We start from the raw sequence: 16,120 nt of genomic DNA, 5'->3' as shown, positions 1-16,120 counted from the left end.
GCACTACGTGCCACAGTGGGTACACAGGTGGAATGATGGCAATGTCACAATCAATGATCAAGGCTCACACTGTGCATCACACCCACCCCTCCTGTCTCAGGGCACTGCTGGGAGGACTCTGCACCCACCCCTCCTGTGTCAGGGCACTGCTGGGAGGACTCCACACCCACCTCTCCTGTCTCAGGGCACTGCTGGGAGTGATAGGCACCCACCCCTCCTGTGTCAGGGCACTGCTGGGAGGACTCTGCACCCACCCCTCCTGTGTCAGGGCACTGCTGGGAGGACTCCACACCCACCCCTCCTGTGTCAGGGCACTGCTGGGAGGACTCCACACCCACCCCTCCTGTCTCAGGGCACTGCTGGGAGGACTCTGCACCCACCCCTCCTGTGTCAGGGCACTGCTGGGAGGACTCCACACCCACCCCTCCTGTCTCAGGGCACTGCTGGGAGTGATGGGCACCCACCCCTCCTGTCTCAGGGCACTGCTGGGAGGACTCCACACCCACCCCTCCTGTCTCAGGGCAATGCTGGGAGGACTCTGCACACACCCCTCCTGGCTCAGGGCACTGCTGTGAGTGATAGGCCCCCACCCCTCCTGTCTCAGGGCACTGCTGTGAGTGATAGGCCCCCACCCCTCCTGTCTCAGGGCACTGCTGGGAGGACTCCACACCCACCCCTCCTGTCTCAGGGCACTGCTGGGAGGATTCTGCACCCACCCCTCCTGTGTCAGGGCACTGCTGGGAGGACTCCACACCCATCCCTCCTGTCTCAGGGCACTGCTGGGAGTGATGGGCACCCACCCCTCCTGTCTCAGGGCACTGCTGGGAGGACTCCACACCCACCCCTCCTGTCTCAGGGCAATGCTGGGAGGACTCTGCACACACCCCTCCTGGCTCAGGGCACTGCTGTGAGTGATAGGCCCCCACCCCTCCTGTCTCAGGGCACTGCTGTGAGTGATAGGCCCCCACCCCTCCTGTCTCAGGGCACTGCTGGGAGGACTCCACACCCACCCCTCCTGTCTCAGGGCAATGCTGGGAGGACTCTGCACACACCCCTCCTGGCTCAGGGCACTGCTGTGAGTGATAGGCCCCCACCCCTCCTGTCTCAGGGCACTGCTGTGAGTGATAGGCCCCCACCCCTCCTGTCTCAGGGCACTGCTGGGAGGACTCCACACCCACCCCTCCTGTCTCAGGGCAATGCTGGGAGGACTCTGCACACACCCCTCCTGGCTCAGGGCACTGCTGTGAGTGATAGGCCGCCACCCCTCCTGTCTCAGGGCACTGCTGTGAGTGATAGGCCCCCACCCCTCCTGTCTCAGGGCACTGCTGGGAGACATCAGGCACCCCCCCCCTGGGACCCCCCCGACAGTACATGGCATGTGTGTTACACCTGGACGCAATGGCAGAAGTCACAGTCACCACATAGGGACAGTCTGTGGCAGTGGCCTATGCACTCACCTGATAACCTGGTCGCCCATACAGCATGGAGTACTGTGGGAGGATCACATCCAGCAGAGCCATGTTCTCCTCCAGGGTGAATGGCTGTGTCCTCTCCACAGCCCTTGACATGGTTCCAGGGAATCAGTAGCAGCAGCTGGGTCGACGAATGCAAAGATGTGCAGGCAAGTGCTCCCTCATGGGACCTGGCTGCCTTATATGTGCCCTTCTGCCCAGTCTCATGCACAGGAGTACAGAGAGATTGGTCACTCACATTTGCATCCTATGTTTCCACCAATCCCTTCAAACCTAGCAGTCTGTGGGTTCTCTATCGGTTTCATTCTCCTGCATGATGTCAGCCCCACAAACACATTGCAACAAAGTAGACAAATCCCAACTGACTTCTGCTGTGCACCTTCCAGAACAATTTCGAATTTTGAACTTGGTCTCCATGACAACCAGCATGCATGTAGGCCTTAATACTTGTCCCCTATGTAATTTGGAGCATCACACACAGGTACGGTGCGTGTGGGGGCCCTAGGGCACCCCAAATGCATGGCAACGGCCCGTACATGCATGCCTACGCTCTCCATCACTTTTGGTCTGCACGCGTATGCGTACCCGTAGTGGTACGGACCGTACACTCGCATCTACGCTCTCCATCACTATGGGTCTGCACGCGTATGCGTACTCGTAGTGATAGTGAGCGTAGATGTGAGTGTACGGTCCGTACCACTACGGGTACGCATACGCGTGCAGACCCATAGTGATAGAGAGCGTAGATGCGAGTGTACGGTCCGTACCACTACGGGTACGCATACGCGTGCAGACCCATAGTGATAGAGAGCGTAGATGTGAGTGTACGGTCCGTACCACTACGGGTACGCATACGCGTGCAGACCCATAGTGATAGTGAGCGTAGATGCGAGTGTACGGTCCGTACCACTACGGGTACGCATACGCGTGCAGACCCATAGTGATAGTGAGCGTAGATGCGAGTGTACGGTCCGTACCACTACGGGTACGCATACGCGTGCAGACCCATAGTGATAGAGAGCGTAGATGCGAGTGTACGGCCCTATCACTATGGGTCTGCACGCGTATGCGTACCCGTAGTGGTACGGACCGTACACTCGCATCTACGCTCTCTATCACTATGGGTCTGCACGCATATGCGTACCCGTAGTGGTACGGACCGTACACTCACATCTACGCTCACTATCACTACGAGTACGCATACGCGTGCAGACCCATAGTGATGGAGAGCGTAGATGCGAGTGTACGGTCCGTACCACTACGGGTACGCATACGCGTGCAGACCCATAGTGATAGTGAGCGTAGATGCGAGTGTACGGTCCGTACCACTACGGGTACGCATACGCGTGCAGACCCATAGTGATAGAGAGCGTAGATGCGAGTGTACGGCCCTATCACTATGGGTCTGCACGCGTATGCATACCCGTAGTGGTACGGACCGAACACTCGCATCTACGCTCACCATCACTATGGGTCTGCACGCGTATGCGTACCCGTAGTGGTACGGACCGAACACTCGCATCTACGCTCACCATCACTATGGGTCTGCACGCGTATGCGTACCCGTAGTGGTACGGACCGTACACTCGCATCTACGCTCACTATCACTATGGGTCTGCACGCGTATGCGTACCCGTAGTGGTACGGACCATACACTCACATCTACGCTCACTATCACTATGGGTCTGCACGCGTATGCGTACCCGTAGTGGTACGGACCGTACACTCACATCTACGCTCTCTATCACTATGGGTCTGCACGCGTATGCGTACCCGTAGTGGTACGGACCGTACACTCACATCTACGCTCACTATCACTACGAGTACGCATACGCGTGCAGACCCATAGTGATAGAGAGCGTAGATGCGAGTGTACGGTCCGTACCACTACGGGTACGCATACACGTGCAGACCCATAGTGATAGTGAGCGTAGATGCGAGTGTACGGTCCGTACCACTACGGGTACGCATACGCGTGCAGACCCATAGTGATAGAGAGCGTAGATGCGAGTGTACGGCCCTATCACTATGGGTCTGCACGCGTATGCGTACCCGTAGTGGTACGGACCGTACACTCGCATCTACGCTCTCTATCACTATGGGTCTGCACGCGTATGCGTACCCGTAGTGGTACGGACCGTACACTCACATCTACGCTCACTATCACTACGAGTACGCATACGCGTGCAGACCCATAGTGATGGAGAGCGTAGATGCGAGTGTATGGTCCGTACCACTACGGGTACGCATACGCGTGCAGACCCATAGTGATAGTGAGCGTAGATGCGAGTGTACGGTCCGTACCACTACGGGTACGCATACGCGTGCAGACCCATAGTGATAGAGAGCGTAGATGCGAGTGTACGGCCCTATCACTATGGTTCTGCACGCGTATGCGTACCCGTAGTGGTACGGACCGAACACTCGCATCTACGCTCACCATCACTATGGGTCTGCACGCGTATGCGTACCCGTAGTGGTACGGACCGAACACTCGCATCTACGCTCACCATCACTATGGGTCTGCACGCGTATGCGTACCCGTAGTGGTACGGACCGTACACTCGCATCTACGCTCACTATCACTATGGGTCTGCACGCGTATGCGTACCCGTAGTGGTACGGACCATACACCCACATCTACGCTCACTATCACTATGGGTCTGCACGCGTATGCGTACCCGTAGTGGTACGGACCGTACACTCACATCTACGCTCTCTATCACTATGGGTCTGCACGCGTATGCGTACCCGTAGTGGTACGGACCGTACACTCACATCTACGCTCACTATCACTACGAGTACGCATACGCGTGCAGACCCATAGTGATAGAGAGCGTAGATGCGAGTGTACGGTCCGTACCACTACGGGTACGCATACGCGTGCAGACCCATAGTGATAGTGAGCGTAGATGCGAGTGTTCGGTCCGTACCACTACGGGTACGCATACGCGTGCAGACCCATAGTGATAGGGCCGTACACTCGCATCTACGCTCTCTATCACTATGGGTCTGCACGCGTATGCGTACTCGTAGTGGTACGGACCGTACACTCGCATCTACGCTCGCCATCACGATGGGTACACATACGGCAGCACTCCCACAGTGATTTGGGAACATGCACAGGCCCTCTCAGCAGCAGTACGGCGGATTTTACACATCACTGTGGTGATAGGCGACACACATGTAGGAATAGGGCGGACATACTTGTCCATGGATGGACATACTTGTCCAGGAATGGACATCAAGGCATCGTCTGTGCATTACCACATGTGTGGGGCACAGGTGTCACAGGCTGTGATGTGGAACATGCCTCCTGAGTGGAGAAGGCACCAGATGTATGATGAGATGTGTACATGTGTACTGTGTGAGGGTGCAATGTGTGCCAGGCATGCCCTTGACTCCTTTGACATGTGTGCATGTGGGACTGCGCACTTGGGGTGAGCGTCACTGGCATGGCACGGACACCAACACACGGAAGTGTCCCATGATGCCCGGTACAGGGGTCATGACACATGACTTATCACTACCCACAGTGCACAATGTGACTATGCCATATATGTGTCCGGGATTTACATCAGGTTGATGTTGTAGCACCCTCAAAAGCTGCAGCCGTTGCAGCAACCAACATGTGGCTGTGTGTAGATTGTCATTGCACACTGTTCCCAACACCATGCCACATGTGTTATCGGATGTGAGGTGCACATGTATGCAAGGGACACGGAGTAGCGTGACAAGGCCATGTCAGCAAACTCACAAGGAATGTGTGGGGAGTCATGACATGTGCACCTTCATGGCAAGGTGTGTGGGCTGGACTAGTGTAATGTCATGTGACCTGTGGCTAAAGTGTTCCGCTGCCAGTCTCTGCAATCGGCATCACACTTCTGCTGATGTGTGGGTGTATGTCACTCCTGTCTTGCGTCGGGCAGTGCACTTGCACTGGGACACAGCTATTTCCATGGCGTGGCATGGGGAGGTTCTCAATCACCGTGTGTAGCTGGGTCTTGGAAGGAGTGTCACCTTGCATCCATACGTGTCCTGGGCATGTAGCACATGCCTGACTCCCTATGTGGCATGTGTGTATTGCCAGATTTACATGTGCTCAGTAGACATGAGTTGTTCTCGTAGTGCACTCACTCTTCCTTGTCACTTCCAAATTACTGCAGAGCGCCTCCTGTTGCCCGAAGAATTCCAGACTTGGCCACCATGCAGGAGAATGACAGGATCCGGCTCTACCGCTTCACCCAACCGTTGATTCTGGAGCTGACGGCGAGACTGGCACCACACCTGCAACCGCAGCACAGGTATCCTACGGCACTGACACCCCAGCTGAAGGTAATGGCTGCCCTACATTTCCTTGCCACGGGTACCTTCCAAAATACCATAGCTCATGTTGGTGGCATGTCCCAGAGCATGTTCAGCGGTGTGCTGCATGATTTCTTGGAGGCCATGTTGATTCACCTGGATGACTTCATCAAGTTCCCAACCCCTGAACAGATGACTGAGGTCAAGCGTGGTTTCTATGCCCTGGGAGGGATGCCCCATGTCATTGGGTCCATAGATGGGACACATGTAGGTTTGGTACCACCACACGCACGGGAGGTGGCGTACCGCAATCGGAAGCACTACCACTCCATCAATGCCCTTGTGGTGTGTCTGTCCAACATGGTGATTTCACATGTCTGTGCTCGTTTCCCAGGATCAGCACACGATGCCTACATCATGAGGCGTAGCGGGATGCCTGATATGATGATGCAGCTGCGCAACGAACGGGCATGTGTTGTTGGTGGGTACAGTCTGTCTGTCCTGTATTCTGTTTGGCCGAGCAGCACTACCGCTTCGCCAGTTCTAACGATATCCATGTGCTTTCCATTTAGGGGACGCTGGCTATCCCAACATGCCTTGGCTGCTGACACCTCTCCGCAACCCCATCACGCCGGCCCAGCTCCGCTACAACACCGCCCATGGCCGGACAAGGCGAGTGATAGAGAGGACGTTTGGCATGCTGAAGAGCCGATTCAGGTGCCTCCACAAGACCGGCGGCGCACTCCCATATGCCCCGGCGAAGGTCTGCAAGATCTTCATGGTCTGCTGCATGCTGCACAACATGGCAGTTGAAAGAGCTGTGCCACTCATCCTGAATCAACATGACGAGGACCATCCACCCGTGGAGGACGAAGGGCTTGGCAATGGGGCTAGTGATGTGGAGGATGTGGAGCCGCAAGAGGACATCCGGACTCGGCTCATACGCGACGTCTTTGCTTAGTGGTGAGTACCAGTGTCTGAGTGTGCACGCCTTGGTCCCCGTGTGGCATGTGTTGTGATGCGTGTCTCCACCTGCATGTATGGCACGTGAGTCAGAGGTGTGTGTGGGTGTGTCACTGGAGTGATGGTGGCAGTGATGGTAGTATTTCCCCACTCATAATTGTGACCTAGCATGTTGTCATCCATACATGTGTCGAGTCAATGCACATGCAAGTGGCTGTGCTTTTTGTGGCTGACTTCTTGTGTGTCTCTCTTCCCCAGGTACCTGCGCATGCCGTCTTCTGGTTGCATTGTTGTGGCACTGCTATTCCTCATGGACATGGCATCGTGGGCTGACTCAGCGTTACAGGCACGGACACGTTTGGAAGTCTCCATGGGGTAAGGGATGCATCTGGGGTGTATTGGGTGTGGCAGTTGTTCACGATGTGTGCACACTGCCCCGGTCGGGGTTTGGTTCCTCTGCAGACATGTGGCATCCCCATGGGACACGACATGCAGCTGGGTACACCTGAATAGATGGGCTGCCTGGTTGTCAGTCATCAGTGATGGGATAGTGGATTGTGATGAAGGCATCAATGTGTGTGACACTGCCCTCGGACACATACGGTTAACATTGTCTTGACATGGCGTGGGACTTCCACATCAGCGGATGTATGGTGTATGGCAGTCTCTCCGCGAGCAGCTGTGGGTATTTAGCTGTTAGCCGACACTTGTGTGCCAGTTCCATGGCTATCACGCATTTGTGCTGCAGAAGGGGGGTGCCAGTGTTGGAGCCACATGTTACTCCACATGATGTGTTCATGTGTACTTCAAGTTGCCTCTGCAATCCCAAAAACATGACTATTAAAGGTGTCCCTATGCCTCCAAGGTGCCTCTTCTCAGTCAATGCTGGTGTGTTGGCACGGTGCATCCTGCATGTCTGGCATGGTATTCCCTGATTGTGGCTATGTGTCAATGTGTCGAGTGGCAAGATGCAAGCTGTGTGTGTGTGCTGAGACTGTGTATTGGGCATGATGTCCATGACTGTGTGGGTATTGTGACATGTGCCATCCCCATGCATCCAACGTTGTCCATGACCCCATTCTCTGCATCCACCGGACTCAAGCTTGCAGGACATGGTTCTGCCACCTGTCTACACGTACCTGGGTGCCCCCCAGGACACGGGCCAGGATCCCTGACCTCTGCGCATGACTGTTGCTGTACTCAATGTGTCTGTCAGCACGGTTGTTCGGCCACCCCCTCAGCTGGTTCTGACCATCACGGGTGTGTATGGTGCTCCATGTCTGTCTTGCCTAAAAAACTGTGACCCATGTGTCCTGTGCCAGACTCAGGCCCCAGGGTGTGGATGGTTGAAGTGAACAGATGACTCAGGCATGTTTAGACTGTACAAGACACATGTTAGGTAATAATGCTACCAGCAGGCATCTACTCTTAATAGTGTGATTTATTATTGGGGGGGGGGGGGCAAAGTGAGGGGCTTTCCGGGATTAGGGAATCCAAAGTTCAGTAGGGGAGTTGGTGTCCTTGCCATTGGAAATCCTCAGAGTCCATGCCACAGTCTTTGTCAACATTGGTCAGCCAGTGACCAGCAGGGCCATGTGGCAGAGAATGTCTCTTGATGCTGTGATGCTGTTGCTCCAGTGGGCCAGGTGCCAGGCCAGGTGTCCTGGGAGATGGTGATGTAGCAGCCACCCTCACGGTCCTTTCCGTGGACGACCCGGCTTCCTGCGGGGAACCTCAGCAGCGGGCCGTGACGACGTCTGGGATGCTCCGTCGGATGTTTCCTCCTCCTCCTCATGATCCCTCCCTGTGGGTGGTGATGTTCTCCGCCTTCTGGCACAGGGAGGGTCGGCCATGGTGTCGGCCATCCGACGGAGTTCAGCGTGAATCCCCTGGGACGCCGTCACTTGCTCAGCCTGTCTGTCCTCCATCCTCCGTTGGTGTAGCTGTAGACAGGCTATTAGCTCCGCATGTTGCTGGGCCTGCTGGACCTTGATCCCCTCGAGGACGGACACAACCTGGGCCATGCCCGTGGTGTCCTGCCGGTATGAGTCCAGGATGTTACGGACATGGGAAAATACCGGATCCCCAGCCAACTGGTCAGGCTCGCGCCTCCGCCGTCCTCCACTCCCACCACCCCTGCCCACTTGCGTCTGGCCTGCACTTGTGGGCACATCGGGTCTCCGGGACCCCTGAGGGGTGGCATTGGCGTTGTCGCCTGCCTCCTCCTGGGTGCCCGGGACACCGTGTCCCTCCTGGCGAGCCTGGCTGCATTGTGGTGTTGGGGCAGGGATCCTGGGTGTCTCCTGGGATGTGGCAGGAGTGGGGGTGGTGGTTGGCACGGTTGTACCTGACGCAGGTGCTGCAGGTGGTTGGACACCAGAGGGGCCAGGTCGGTCGGGGTCGTCCGCAGAGTGGTGAGAGTGGTCGCTGCCGGTGGGATCGGTCTCCTGCAGATCCGGGTCCTGTGAGTGTTCCCCCCCAGTGTTGGGGGGTGCAGCACGACGTTGACCTGTGTGTGAGAGAGACAATGTTAATTTGGATCCATGCAACATCCATGTTTCATCCGTTACAAAGTTGGCACATTTCCTCTTGGAATTAGGATCTGTCTTGCATTCCACTCACAGTGCACTTGTGCATGTGTGTGTCCCTTGGGCACCAATTTGGCCCCTTTAACTATGTGTGGCACAGTCTTACTTGCTGCGTCAAGTGTGACTGCAGTCAGCAGTGGAGTGTGCATGTGTGCCGAGCTATGCATTTGCGCCTTCCTTGTAGCACTGTACATGTGCACATGGAGTGGATCCACACACTTATATGATGCAGGTGGCTGTCCTTGTGCTCGTGTACAGGTTGTAACATGGCCCTGCGTTTTGCCATGATGAAGAGGGGGGGTTCTGGCACTGGCCACCCTTGTCTACATGCACGCAGTCCACCTGCTGACGAGCAGACATTCCCACACACCAAAGGACTGATTTGCTCTCCCTGTGTCTCCCTCCTTCTCTGTCCCCCTCTCCCTCTCTCTCTGTCCCCCTCTCCCTCCCTCTGTGTGTCAGCCTCCTCCCTGTGTCCATCTTCCTGTGTCTCCCTCCCTCTCTGTCCCCCTCTCCCTCCCTCTCTGTCCCCCTCTCCCTCCCTCTGTGTGTCAGCCTCCTCCCTGTGTCCATCTTCCTGTGTCTCCCTCCCTCTCTGTCCCCCTCTCCCTCCCTCTGTGTGTCAGCCTCCTCCCTCTGTCCATCTTCCTGTGTCTCCCTCCCTCTCTGTCCCCCTCTCCCTCCCTCTCTGTCCCCCTCTCCCTCCCTCTGTGTGTCAGCCTCCTCCCTCTGTTCGTCTCCCTCCCTCTCAGTCCCCCTCTCCCTCCCTCTCTGTCCCCCTCTCCCACCCTCTGTGTCCCCCTCTCCCTCCCTCCGTGTGTCAGCCTCCTCCCTCTGTCCGTCTCCCTCCCTCTCAGTCCCCCTCTCCCTCCCTCTCTGTCCCCCTCTCCCACCCTCTGTGTCCCCCTCTCCCTCCCTCCGTGTGTCAGCCTCCTCCCTCTGTCCGTCTCCCTCCCTCTCAGTCCCACTCTCCCTCCCTCTGTGTCCCCCTCTCCCTCCCTCCGTGTGTCAGCCTCCTCCCTCTGTCCGTCTCCCTCCCTCTCAGTCCCACTCTCCCTCCCTCTGTGTCCCCCTCTCTCTCCCTCTGTGTGTCAGCCTCCTCCCTCTGTCCGTCTCCCTCCCTCTCAGTCCCCCTCTCCCTCCCTCTCTGTCCCCCTCTCCCTCCCTCCGTGTGTCACCCTCTGTCACCTTGGCCCAGCTTCCTGGGCACACACTGTTAGCAGATCTTTGAGTGGCCCTTGGCCTGTTGATGTGAGTTTGTTTCTGATCTCCAGGCACCCATTTTGTCTGCTGTGTGTCTGTGCGCTGCTGCTGTGGTGGTGTGTGCTGCCACTCTTTCACACTGTTGGCTGTTCATTAGCTGCTGGCATGTGCAAAACAGTGCCTTCACCCCCATGTGTTGATGCAAGGCGTCCGCCATTTGCTGGCAAGTCATTCCTGTGTTGGGACACAGTGTTTGTCTGGCTGTGACCTAGGCCATATGGGCAGAGGGCATTGTTGTCTGCTTTGGAGTCGCACTATGTGATTCTTGGTGCCCAGCCTCCCGCCATCCGGGTTACCGTGTCATGTGTTGTTGTCTTCTGTGGCCTGTGACTTGACATTGTCCAGCTGGGTGCATGGGGCATGGTGGCAGCAGTGGCATGTGCCTGCTCATGGAGTGTGGTTGAGTAATGCGATGGCTTGTGGTGGTTGCGTGCCTGTTATTAATTTTGGTTGTGGTTGCAGTTCCCCCCATGTGAGGTGCGTTGTTTGTGTACTCACCCGGGTCTCGGAGTCCTTCTACTCCTTCAACTGCCTCCACCGGCAGTATGGCCATCACCCTCTCCTCCCAGGGATGGTACTGTACGGCTCTGCGGGAGGGCCCTCCTCCGGTGGCGTTGGCCTGGTCGTGTTCCTCCTGTCTCTTGGCTCTGACCCTCCTCCGCAGATCGTACCACCTGTTCTGGCAATCCTGCTTGGTCCTCCTGGTGTCCGCAACAGCATTCACAGCATCGACGATGGTCTGCCACATGGCTGTTTTGGCTGCCTGGCTGGTGCTTCTGACCAATGTTCCAAAGATCTGTGGCTCGACTCTGAGGATTTGATCAACAAGGACCTCCAACTCTCGGTGACTGAACTTTGGATTCTTGGTAGTGGGCATGGTGAGGGGTATGGGTGGGGATGGTGTGGGTGTGGGGGGGGTGTGGATGTTGGGGGGGGGTGTGGATGGTTGTGTGTGTGTGTGAATGTGATGAGAGGGTGTTTGTGAGGGTGGTCGTGTGAAGGTGTGCAAGTGTAAGATGTGGTGTCGCTTGTAGTCTGGTTCTGTGGTGTCTGGCAGCAGTGGGTCTGTTGCAAAGGCTCATGGTTTGTGTGTGTGGGCCCTTTTCATTGGTCCATGGGTGGGTGTGGCAGTGTTTGAATTTTGGGTGGGTGTGTTATAAGGAGTGGTGGTGTATTGGGCCTCTGTTTGTTTTTGACAGTTGCAGGTCAGTGATTGTGTTATTTTAGTGGTTGTTGGCCATGTTTAGTGGCTGTGTGCCTTTCGAATGGTGTATTGTTGAGTTGTTTTGTTTTGTCCTTGTTGTGTACGTGCGTTTTGAGCGTGTGTACGGTGTGTACATGGGCCATTTGGTTGTACGATTTTGTCCTTGTGTGTGGCTTTGTAAGACTCGTACATGCGGTTGTGATGTTGGGGCATGGGGTGCGCTCCGTACTTAGGAGGTTGTGTTGGGGGTGCACCAGGAACGTACTGGGGTGGGGGTACGACTGGAACGTACTGGGGTGTGGGTAGACGGGGCTATGACACGTCCTGGGGTGGGGGTGTGGCTCGCACGTACTGGGGTGTAGGTACACGGGGGGTACGACACGTACAGGGGTGGGGGGGTGTACATGGACGGTGGTACGACACGTACTGGGGTGGGGGGGTGTACATTGACGGTGGTACGACACGTACTGGGGTGGGGGTACGACTGGAACGTACTGGGGTGTGGGTAGACGGGGCTATGACACGTCCTGGGGTGGGGGTGTGGCTCGCACGTACTGGGGTGTAGGTACACGGGGGGTACGACACGTACAGGGGTGGGGGGGTGTACATGGACGGTGGTACGACACGTACTGGGGTGGGGGGGTGTACATTGACGGTGGTACGGCACGTACTGGGGTGGGGGGGTGTACATTGACGGTGGTACGACACGTACTGGGGTGGGGGTACGACTGGAACGTACTGGGGTGTGGGTAGACGGGGCTATGACACGTCCTGGGGTGGGGGTGTGGCTCGCACGTACTGGGGTGTAGGTACACGGGGGGTACGACACGTACTGGGGTGGGGGTACGACTGGAACGTACTGGGGTGTGGGTAGACGGGGCTATGACACGTCCTGGGGTGGGGGTGTGGCTCGCACGTACTGGGGTGTAGGTACACGGGGGTACGACACGTACAGGGGTGGGGGGGTGTACATGGACGGTGGTACGACACGTACTGGGGTGGGGGGGTGTACATGGACGGTGGTACGACACGTACTGGGGTGGGGGGGTGTACATTGACGGTGGTACGGCACGTACTGGGGTGGGGGGGTGTACATTGACGGTGGTACGACACGTACTGGGGTGGGGGTACGACTGGAGCGTACTGGGGTGTGGGTAGACGGGGCTATGACACGTCCTGGGGTGGGGGTGTGGCTCGCACGTACTGGGGTGTAGGTACACGGGGGGTACGACACGTACAGGGGTGGGGGGGTGTACATGGACGGTGGTACGACACGTACTGAGGTGGGGGGGTGTACATTGACGGTGGTACGACACGTACTGGGGTGGGGGTACGACTGGAACGTACTGGGGTGTGGGTAGACGGGGCTATGACACGTCCTGGGGTGGGGGTGTGGCTCGCACGTACTGGGGTGTAGGTACACGGGGGGTACGACACGTACAGGGGTGGGGGGGTGTACATGGACGGTGGTACGACACGTACTGGGGTGGGGGGGTGTACATTGACGGTGGTACGGCACGTACTGGGGTGGGGGGTGTACATTGACGGTGGTACGACACGTACTGGGGTGGGGGTACGACTGGAACGTACTGGGGTGTGGGTAGACGGGGCTATGACACGTCCTGGGGTGGGGGTGTGGCTCGCACGTACTGGGGTGTAGGTACACGGGGGGTATGACACGTACTGGGGTGGGGGTACGACTGGAACGTACTGGGGTGTGGGTAGACGGGGCTATGACACGTCCTGGGGTGGGGGTGTGGCTCGCACGTACTGGGGTGTAGGTACACGGGGGGTACGACACGTACAGGGGTGGGGGGGTGTACATGGACGGTGGTACGACACGTACTGGGGTGGGGGGGTGTACATTGACGGTGGTACGACACGTACTGGGGTGGGGGTACGACTGGAACGTACTGGGGTGTGGGTAGACGGGGCTATGACACGTCCTGGGGTGGGGGTGTGGCTCGCACGTACTGGGGTGTAGGTACACGGGGGGTACGACACGTACAGGGGTGGGGGGGTGTACATGGACGGTGGTACGACACGTACTGGGGTGGGGGGGTGTACATGGACGGTGGTACGACACGTACTGGGGTGGGGGGGTGTACATTGACGGTGGTACGGCACGTACTGGGGTGGGGGGGTGTACATTGACGGTGGTACGACACGTACTGGGGTGGGGGTACGACTGGAACGTACTGGGGTGTGGGTAGACGGGGCTATGACACGTCCTGGGGTGGGGGTTCGACTGGAACGTACTGGGGTGTACCTAGACGGGTGGGGGTATACATATACGGGGGGTACGTCCCGGACGTACGGGGGCTGGGGGGAGTGTTGGGCGCGTATGCGGGCACATGTCTCCATGGTTGCTGTAGGAGTTCGGTGCGGACGGTGTTTTTTCCATACGGTTGTAACCTCGGACGCACGGGATGGATCGTGATTCCTAGGTCGGACTTGGTTTTTCACGTTTGTAAGGTAAATCGTCCGAGGACGTGTCGGACACATTTTCCGACCCGGGGACGTGTGGGGAATGATTCCCAGTGCGGTTCGTATGGACTTTTTACCATGCGAATCGTGATTGCCAGTTCGTACGGCACTTGTACGATTCGTACGGTAAAAAGACCCGATACGAGTCGCACGGGGGAATTTTTTACCGGATCGTGATCGGCACCTTAATGTACATAAAATTTGTTCTGACCTATATTCAATATGTTTGAATGTAATTACAATGTAAATAATGCTATTTCTGAATGATCTTACTCAAATGAATAAACAATAACAAATTTAAAAAAACTACAATAAAAACCATGTTCTTGTCTTATGAATTGTGTTTCTCTGATTATTAATATTAATCTTCTATTATGAATATTTAACATATAGAATAATTATTTTAAAAAAAATTACAAACCAATCAATATTATAAAATTACAGAATGCCATTACCCATTATTCCACTACAAAATATTCATATATTTTTCCTAATAATAATAATAAATATTCCAAACATATCAAATTAAAAGGTTACATGTATATATTATCCTAAACTATAAATATAGAATTAATTACTACAAATCCAATATATAATAATACAATACAAATAATATTCACTTAAATATATTTTTATAACTACTATATCAATGTAATTTAATTAAATTAAATACCAGACAGATTAGAGTAGTTGCTGGACACTGACCATAAACAATTTACTATTCCCACTCCACTCTATAATAAATAAAAGTAGATGCTTGACACTGACCCTAAATAATTTACTATTCCCACTCCAGTCTATAATAAATTAGAGTAGGTGCTGGACACTGACCATAAATAATTTACTATTCCCACTCCAGTCTATAAAAAATTAGAGTAGGTGCTGGACAGTGACCATAAATAATTTACTATTCCCACTCCAGTCTATAATAAATTAGAGTAGGTGCTGGACACTAACCATAAATAATTTACTATTCCCACTCCAGTCTATAATAAATTAGAGTAGGTGCTGGACACTGACCATAAATAATTTACTATTCCCACTCAAGTCTATAAAAAATTAGAGTAGGTGCTGGACAGTGACCATCAATAATTTACTATTCCCACTCCAGTCTATAATAAATTAGAGTATGTGCTGGACAGTGACCATAAATAATTTACTATTCCCACTCCAGTCTATATTAAATTAGAGTAGGTGCTGGACACTGACCATAACTAATTTACTATTCCCACTCCAGTCTATAATAAATTAGAGTAGGTGCTGGACAGTGACCATAAATAATTTACTATTCCCACTCCAGTCTATAAAAAATTACAGTAGGTGCTGGACAGTGACCATAAATAATTTACTATTCCCACTCCAGTCTACAATAAATTAGAGTATGTGCTGGACACTGACCATAAATAATTTACTATTCCCACTCCAGTCTATAATAAATTAGAGTAGGTGCTGGACACTGACCATAAATAATTTACTATTCCCACTCCAGTCTATAATAAATTTGAGTAGGTGCTGGACAGTGACCATAAATAATTTACTATTCCCACTCCAGTCTATAAAAAATTACAGTAGGTGCTGGACAGTGACCATAAATAATTTACTATTCCCACTCCAGTCTATAAAAAATTACAGTAGGTGCTGGACAGTGACCATAAATAATTTACTATTCCCACTCCAGTCTATAATAAATTAGAGTAGGTGCTGGACAGTGACCATAAATAATTTACTATTCCCACTCCAGTCTATAAAAAATTACAGTAGGTGCTGGACAGTGACCATAAATAATTTACTATTCCCACTCCAGTCTATAATAAATTAGAGTATGTGCTGGACAGTGA

This window comes from Triturus cristatus, chromosome 8 (assembly GCF_964204655.1).
Source record: "Triturus cristatus chromosome 8, aTriCri1.1, whole genome shotgun sequence".
NCBI classification, from domain to species: Eukaryota; Metazoa; Chordata; class Amphibia; order Caudata; family Salamandridae; genus Triturus; species Triturus cristatus.
This window is presented reverse-complemented; position numbering follows the sequence as displayed.